The sequence below is a fragment of the Penaeus monodon genome, chromosome 7, assembly GCF_015228065.2.
Source record: "Penaeus monodon isolate SGIC_2016 chromosome 7, NSTDA_Pmon_1, whole genome shotgun sequence".
In the NCBI taxonomy this organism is placed as follows: domain Eukaryota; kingdom Metazoa; phylum Arthropoda; class Malacostraca; order Decapoda; family Penaeidae; genus Penaeus; species Penaeus monodon.
In genome coordinates, this window is record NC_051392.1 from 47,971,726 (window position 1) to 47,980,525 (window position 8,800).

The following is an 8,800-nucleotide window of genomic DNA, read 5'->3' on the forward strand; positions in this document are numbered from 1 at the left end:
TTATCGATCAATGACTTTGCACTTTTTAGGACATCATATATACACTATTTCACACCGTCGTTATTCTCTGTATTTTCCAAGCATCTTCAACCTTCCCCTTACCGACGGTCAATGCACAAACCCAACAATCCCCGTACTCCCCGAGGCATCACCGACGTGGCCTATGCATGTGTTTAGTTCATTAACGACTCCTCACACCAGCACGTCCTAGGGGCCTCTGTCCTCCGACCGCCACCTCCTCGCCCACCCAGCGTCTCTCATCATGCCTTTTATCTCGCCCTAGGATGACACGCTCATATTTCATATATTTATCTCAAGCCTATCATGGTTTAGGGGTACCATTTCAGGTGTTATCGCTAGGGTGGTCATTATTCCCTGTGTTTGGACCAAATGACATTGTTACGCTCTCCGACGCGTTTTTATAACGCTCGTCGTCGCCTTCTGCTGATGGAAAAGATAGTGACGTCACTGTCTTCATCGGAAGACGGGCGTTAGTGAAAGACGCTGAGCGAGATGCAAGGGAATTTTCATATTTTACTACACTCTCTTATAGGAGAGTCTCTTGTGCAATTTGATTAATCCCGTATAATTCATCGGCAAAGAAGGGCATCAAATATTTTATAGTTAATCAATTTGCACTTCTGATCCTTGAGATTTTTTTTCTAGGAAATCAAGCAATACATACATATACAGCAAAGGAACCTGTAATATATCACATGAAAGGAAAATAAAGTGACTGGAGTAAAGAAACCTAATACAAAAAAGACCTTAAGACAAATTAGTTAAATTATTTAAAAGCAAACAGGTGGAATAACTAAACTATTCTTAAAAAAAAAAAATCTTCAAGTAAATATTAGTGCACACTAACTCAATAACAATTATTCACCGTCTTCGCTGCTGTTCTGTGACAAAATACTTTGGAATAAAGAATAGTTGTCACAGGAACATACGTGAGCCAAGAGCCTAACAAGGGCGAGAACAGCTTGTTGACATCAGCGAGATCTATACCAAACCACCTCCCAAATGACCTAAACAAGTCTTATCAGACTGTTTGGTCATTAAACACGTTTGTCGTCTTCCAGACAAAATGGCTCTATTAATCCCTCTTGCTTTTGGGTGGAATTCTTACTAAATTGCACGGTAAACTGGGGCTACTGGACACCTAGGCCTCTCGAGAGGACAAATCTTTATTTACATTTTAAAATTGATGATATAAAAAGCTTTTCTTGAATATTCCATTATGAATTCTTCTCCTGTTGACTCACTTCAGAGATGTGATGAATTGTACAAGTCTGGAACAGGTTGAGATAAGTCTGAGACAACTATAAGGATGCCGATTGGTAAGAAATTGAGTTGAATGTTTAGTTTTTGTATCTTTTGTACTAATTGTTAGGATCACAACATAGGTTTTTACGACTGATCCCCTTTAAAGGACCAAGAAGAACTATCTGGGATTCGAGGCATTTGATTACCTACACTCCCGCTCGTTATTTTGGTAGGTAGAATAGGCTATATGGCTCTGTGTAAAAAACTATGATTGAAAGCATATTCGCATATATATACACATACATAAATACATTATATACATATATATACTTAAATACATAATATACATATATATACACATAACTACATAATATACATACATGCACACACACACACACACACACACACACACACACACACACACACACACACACACACACACACACACACACACACACACACACACACACACACACACACAGTTATATAAATATATATATGAATAAATATATATATATATATATATATATATATATATATATATATATATATATAATATACGTGTAGGTGTATACATACTAGAGAGAGAGAGAGAGAGAGAGAGAGAGAGAGAGAGAGAGAGAGAGAGAGAGAGAGAGAGAGAGAGAGAGAGAGAGAGAGAGAGAGAGAGAGAGAGAGCGCAAACGTATGTGACATAGACCTACATAGATATACACATCCCATCCCACATACACACACCACTCATGAGCACACACGCATCACTCACATACACCACCCACTAACACACTCGCCCGCATATATATATATATATATATATATATATATATATATATATATATATATATATATATATACATATATATATATATATATATATATATATATATATATATATATATATATATATATATATATATATGTGTGTGTGTGTGTGTGTGTGTGTGTGTGTGTGTGTGTGTGCGTGTGTGTGTGCATGTGCGTATGTGTCTGTATGCAAACATACACATGTGTATTTGAATGTATCTGTGTACAAGCAGGCGGTCGTTCTCGCCCTACTGCAAGTCCATTTTTTTAATACTCAACGAACATGCTAACAAGTTGTCGAATGCAAGATAATGAAATTCACTGACAGTTACACTTGAAGTAGAAATTTATTTTGGTGATTATGTTACTTAAAACGTTCTTGCATCTAAACAGAGAAACATGCACACACACATACACGCACACGCATACACAAACATAAATGCATACACATACATACATGTATATTTATACAGCCAGTACACACATACGCGCGCGCGCGCGGACATGTGTGTCTGTAAGTGGACAAGATCTCTTTTTGTTAAATCAACATTTTGACTGTACTTGAAAAAGTGGTATTGCCTGTCAGCTCTTTTGTGTGCTTCAATACGCAGGTGCAAGAAAATGTCGCCCTAGCGTTGACAAATGCAAACATGAAACCCTGAAATTATATTCGCAAGAGCTAACTGGTTGTCAGTTGCTTTGTTATTCATTTCTCCATTTTTTTTCGGTATTGCCGTTTATCAAAAAAGGAAAAAAGAAAAGCAAGAAAAAAAAATCCTGTCCGGTTTGGTGTCCTGTCTCCCGGGCTATTAGTTTTCTTATTTGTTTTCAATTCCCTTTTATTTTTATTTTCATTATCTCTTCTCGGCTCTACCTCATATCAGCCTTTATCTTCCTCCTCACCACTTCCATCTCATACACTCCCTCAGAATGATGTGCCAACCATCACACAATAACAAGTGCCACGTGAGACAATCAGCGTCACTGCACATCACTAATGCCATTAATTGCATGTTGTGTCCTTGTCACCAACTGATAAATCCCCACCACAACACACCGGACTTCAGCCTCACGCATTTTATCTCCTGCTAACGTGGCACGCATGTGGTTTGAGGTGACGTGGTTGGAGAATAGATGTAACGAAAGCCTGGTCGATGATCTCTGGTACTTTGTATAAATAATGTGGAGTAGATAGGAATTTTTTAAAATCTTTTTTATCCCATGCATATGGTTAGATAATATTTTCAGTCGTTATCAAACTAATATTCCGGTTAATCATGCCATACTCAGTCTGTTGCGGTTAACCATGGCTGTCAATTTGTTACATATACTTATAGCATTAACTTCACTGTTCCATTTGTTACTGAGTGCTATTGTTATTATGATAGTTAAACAACATATCACCAGATGATGGCAATATTAATGTTTATTAAGATCATATGTCTACCATAATATCTATACGATAGTCTTGTCATTATCATATACAGAAATGCCCATATGAAAATGTGATCTCAAAACTGCTATAACTTATTCTTAACCGAAACATAATTGAAAGTCCTACTCTGACGTGGCATAAAACAAATCAGTTTCATTCATCCGTTGACATATAGGAGAATATAACAAATCCTGTCAATGAGACCACAAACTTTTATAAAAAATATAAACTTACTTGTGAATATTATTGGAAAAAAGGCACTTGTCTAGTTTACCTAAATAAAACAAAAAGAAAAGACGAAAGTTGCTCGGATGATGCTTTGTTGTTTTGGTGGGAAAATGTGTCGGATTCTCAGTTTTCAATATTGTGGTGTACTAAGTGCATTGCGGTTTCAAATTTCGGTGGTTTCCCAATAATTATCGTGACTACAGTGTTCTGGCTATTTGCAGATCATCATAATATATTCAGGTCGTTCGCCTGGAGTAAAGAAAAGGACGATTTCTCGACGAACCTAGGAATATACTCGAGTTTACTTCACGGAAATCAACAACGTCGGGTCGGAGTAAGTAGCTAAGATAAACATGTCGCAGTACTTCGTTTTTTTTCAGTTTTTGGCATTGTTTCTTTATATGTCGAATAACGAAATGTTTTTTTTTTTTTTTTTTTTTTTTTTTTTTTTTTTTTTTTAAGAACCGGGATCATTATATAACCGTATTATAAATTACAACCGAAAACGTGAACGTAGATCAGTTATATCCTGAACAGTAAATCAGTTTTCCATGGGCTTTAATACTTGTCCGAGGATTAGATCGTTTAAAATTTAGCTATACGGCGGGGATACATTTATCACAGAAATGCTTTGAGTTCAACAACTTACAGGCGCATTTACTGGTGATTTCGGACACGCAAACATACAAATTACATTAAAATATATTCTCTTGAGTGCTGTAGTTACCTTAAAGGTCATCCCCCTGCTGAAGTAATCATACTTAACCGTACTTAAAGCCTGCACGCCACAGTGACATTTAACCTCTCTAATCTCACTAGGATCTATGATATCAGTCACGTGTATAAGATATATCGACGTCTAAATTAGTACAAAAAGAATATCATATTCAGAGATATGCCATTTAAAGAGGCACCCATACTCTCATTCTCAGCTGCATTGGTGCACTCATTTTCACTCCAGTCACTTTTTCATTCATTCTCTCGCTCATTCACAAAGGCATATGCGCACAATGCAACTCACAGAATATTTGAACTTAACAGTATATCAGATACCCCCCCCCTTTCTCTCTCTCTCTCTCTCTCTCTTTCTTTCTTTCTCTCTCTCTCTCTCTCTCTCTCTCTCTCTCTCTCTCTCTCTCTCTCTCTCTCTCTCTCTCTCTCACACACACACACACACACACACACACACACACACACACACACACACACACACACACACACACACACACATACACACACACACACACACACACACACACACGTGCGCACAATGCATGTTGTATTTATACCATATTCACATACAAACACACAAATACAGACAAATGCGTACACAAACACGTACACAGACACACAAACACACGTACACGAACACACACACAAATATATACACAAGCACACGTGAACACACACACACACACACACACACACACACACACACACACACACACACACACACACACACACACACACACACACACACACACACACACATACACGGTGAACAAACAAAAATCGAAACACGACATACATTTAACTAAACGACAATTCATATAACAAAAATATATGAATATAACAGCATTTCTGAGATTATATATGACGAAAGGCATAATGAGTCCAGACACAGAAAAAATAATGGCACGATAATATAGTTCACACTTCAGCAAATATACAGCGCCCTTTCTCCATCTTTCATCTCCTCTATGACTTCTTATTTAACAACTGTAACTTCCATTTTCTTCCCGTCTCCCCATTTCACCACGTGACCGTAAAAAATTACAACTCCCTTTTCATTAACATAGGACTCGGCATCACTCTCTTAGCCTTAAAAAGCAAAGTCTTGTCGCCCAAAACGGAGCTTCTTTCATAAATAGAAGGAAATAACAGACTATTCTCTCTTGTGCAAATGGTCGGGCGGGGGAGGCGGTTCATTTGGCGATGGTGATATCATTCGAGTTTTTTCCCCTCTCTTTGTTTTGAGGGGGCGCTAAGGAGGTCTGAGCAGGGTGGAAGGAAAGGAGAAGTTTTGTGTGAAGGGTGAGTGGGTAGGGAGAAGGTGATGGGGAAAGGAGGGGGAAAGATTTGGGGTTTAGAAAAAAAAAAACGTATTTTATAAACTTTTTTGTTTGTTTACTCGTTATTTTTGCTTATCTAGATTTTTTTTTGGTTATTTTTCTTCTTCTGTTTATTGTATGCAAACATGTAAGTTCATTTTTTCACTGTTCGTTTAGATTACTTTTCTCGTATTTGCATCTTTCTCTGTCGTTGTTAGGTCATTCTTGCTAATTATCCTTGAGTAGCTGAGACATCTTAAGGACACTTAGTTCCGACCTCTTATCGGTTTTGAAGTTCACACACACACACACACACACACACACACACACACACACACACACACACACACACACACACACATTTCTATAACATATACATAAACATACAAACATGCACGAGTACATACAGTATATATATACCTACACACTTGCATGCGTACACGCAATATATATGGACATACAAAATGTAATGATATGCACTCACAGATTTAAATTTTAAGTACCACAAGTATTATTTCACCCTAAATAACAAGATTAGAAAATCCATCGATCTCATCATTGCCTTTCCCAGCCCCAGCACAGCTCGTGTCCCCACCTCGTACTGCTCTCACGATCGCCACCACCATCACGGTCCCTACACAAACGCCACCTCCCCTTCTTCACGCACTGTCGGAAGCCAACCCCGTCCTTCCTTCCTCACACATAACACACAAAAAGGAGTGTTGGTTACACGAAATATCTACCTATTAATAGCGGACGCAGTACACGTCTTATGCATTAGCCACCGCTCCTTCAAGGCCTTATAACCAGTGGCCAAGGAAGAAAAAATCATGATTCATTCACAAATCATTTTTCATCGGAGCTCATTATCGGTCACGTGATTAAGTGGGTCCTCCGCCTGGCGAGATCCGCCGTTAGAGTGTAAACTGGTTATAATGAAGGATGTTCTTGAAAGCTTCTGAACAGTAGAACGCGAGTGCAGAACAGGAGCTTAAGAGACAACTTATCATTGAAGAAAGTTTGATACTCCGCAAACCCTCTCCTATCCTAACGTCGTATTCGGATTCCTTCTCAGCGAGTGAAGCCTGGGCGCAACTCAACCCCCGTTTTCTGTGCGCGGCGGTTGTCTACGAAGTAGCGAAGTCTGCCTCTCGGGCCTGTATCACGGTCGCTTATATTAGAGAAACAATAAAAGAGCTCCTCCTTTGTAATGAGTAAAAAGCCTCCGTTTCCTTGCGTCGCGCATTATGGTGACACTTGCTGCGTAAGAAGAGGATGAAAATGGCCATTTTCCGTAAATTTGCTGAACACCACAAAATGGACGCAGCTTCGCTTTAGTAATGTAATTTTAATGTTCTTTCTTGCAATTAAGTATGCAGTATAGTCATTAGCAAAGTATGGCGATTGCTCATAATTGTATAATTGTGACTTGGGGAGCATTCGGGAGCAAGCGAACATTCTCTGAATTTTTCTCGCACAGTAAAGTTCAGCAGTTTGCATATGTACAGCGTTCCCCTGCGCACTTTATTATCCACAGCGGTCGCTATTTCCAATATGAGGTGGATAATTGCTATACATAATTATGGCGAGTAGTAGTAATCATGTGGAAGTCACTTTTTTTTTAATTTCTCGTCCTTTTATGAAACTTTTTTGTTTGGTCTATAAAATGTTGGTATTGAAATTATAAAGTTTACAATTACTGGAAGAAGTAAAATTTGCTGGCTTCCATCCTCCTAATATGCACCATGGATATGCATCATCAGATGTGTGTGTGTGTGTGTGTGTGTGTGTGTGTGTGTGTGTGTGTGTGTGTGTGTGTGTGTGTGTGTGTGTGTGTGTGTGTTTATTGAATATATGTGTACTCCTACATCTACAGGATATGTCCTTTGTCCTTTGGCGTTACCAACCGTCATTACGAGAAGACTTGCCTTCCATGTCTCCTAACCTACCACTGATTATTATCACTGTCTGCACATTTTCATCATTAGTTTTTCGATCAAGTGGGATTTTTTTGTGTTCATTTTATTTCGTCTCCCAACTTGTCTAAGAATATGGAATGCTTTTTTATTCTTCTTTTTGCATTGAACCTTTTTCCCTCACTTTCATCCTCTTATTCAGAACGACACTCAGATCTCCGCAAAATGTGCTTTCTTTGAATCGTATACCTCAGTCTAACCATTTCCCTTACTTTTCATTCTTCTGTTAGGCACGTACTTTAGCAGATGTTTTTTTCCAATATTTTTCTTGTCCATTGTTTAGTAGATCTTACGTTTCTCTTACCTACTCTTGCATATTCTTTTCGGTGGACAAGGTTTCCTAAGTGAAATTTTCTTCTTACAAACTTCGACCTTGTTTTCCTAATCCCTATTGTCATCAAAGTTTCTCCCATTTCACTCATCCTTCACATTCTTTCTTCTCTACCATCATCATTTAAGGTCATATCATCGTTTTTTTTTCTGACTCTCTTTATTCTCGAGACTTCCTTCCCTCTTACCATCATCTACGCACTGTCATCCCCCGAGCTTACCTCTTCATAACACATCTTCAAAACTTTCCTCTTACTCAACACCATCAAGGCTTTCCCTTTCCCCATCATCGTCCAGGATTTCCTTTTCCCCACCATCATCCTGGCTTCCGTCTTCCCCATCATTATATACTAGGCTTACTTCGCCACCATCACCTAGGCATTCGTCCTCCTTACTTACCATCTTCCCGGCTTTCCTTTTCCCCACCATTACCCGGGTTTTTACTCTTCCCCATCATCTTTGAAGGATCTCCTCCTCACCACCACCATCGAGGGTTTCCTCTTTCCCATCATCTTCCAGGCTTTCCTCTTCCCCAACATCATCGAGGCCTTCTTCTTCCCCATCATCTTCCAGGCTCTCCTCGCGGGCGTCTGGAACGCCTTAGCCGGCCTCGTACACAGCCTATTATTCTCCTCGCGGAATATAAACAAGGCCGAGTATTATTTTTACTGGTTCTCTCTGCCCGTAAAATGTCTTCATAGCCCGAGGAC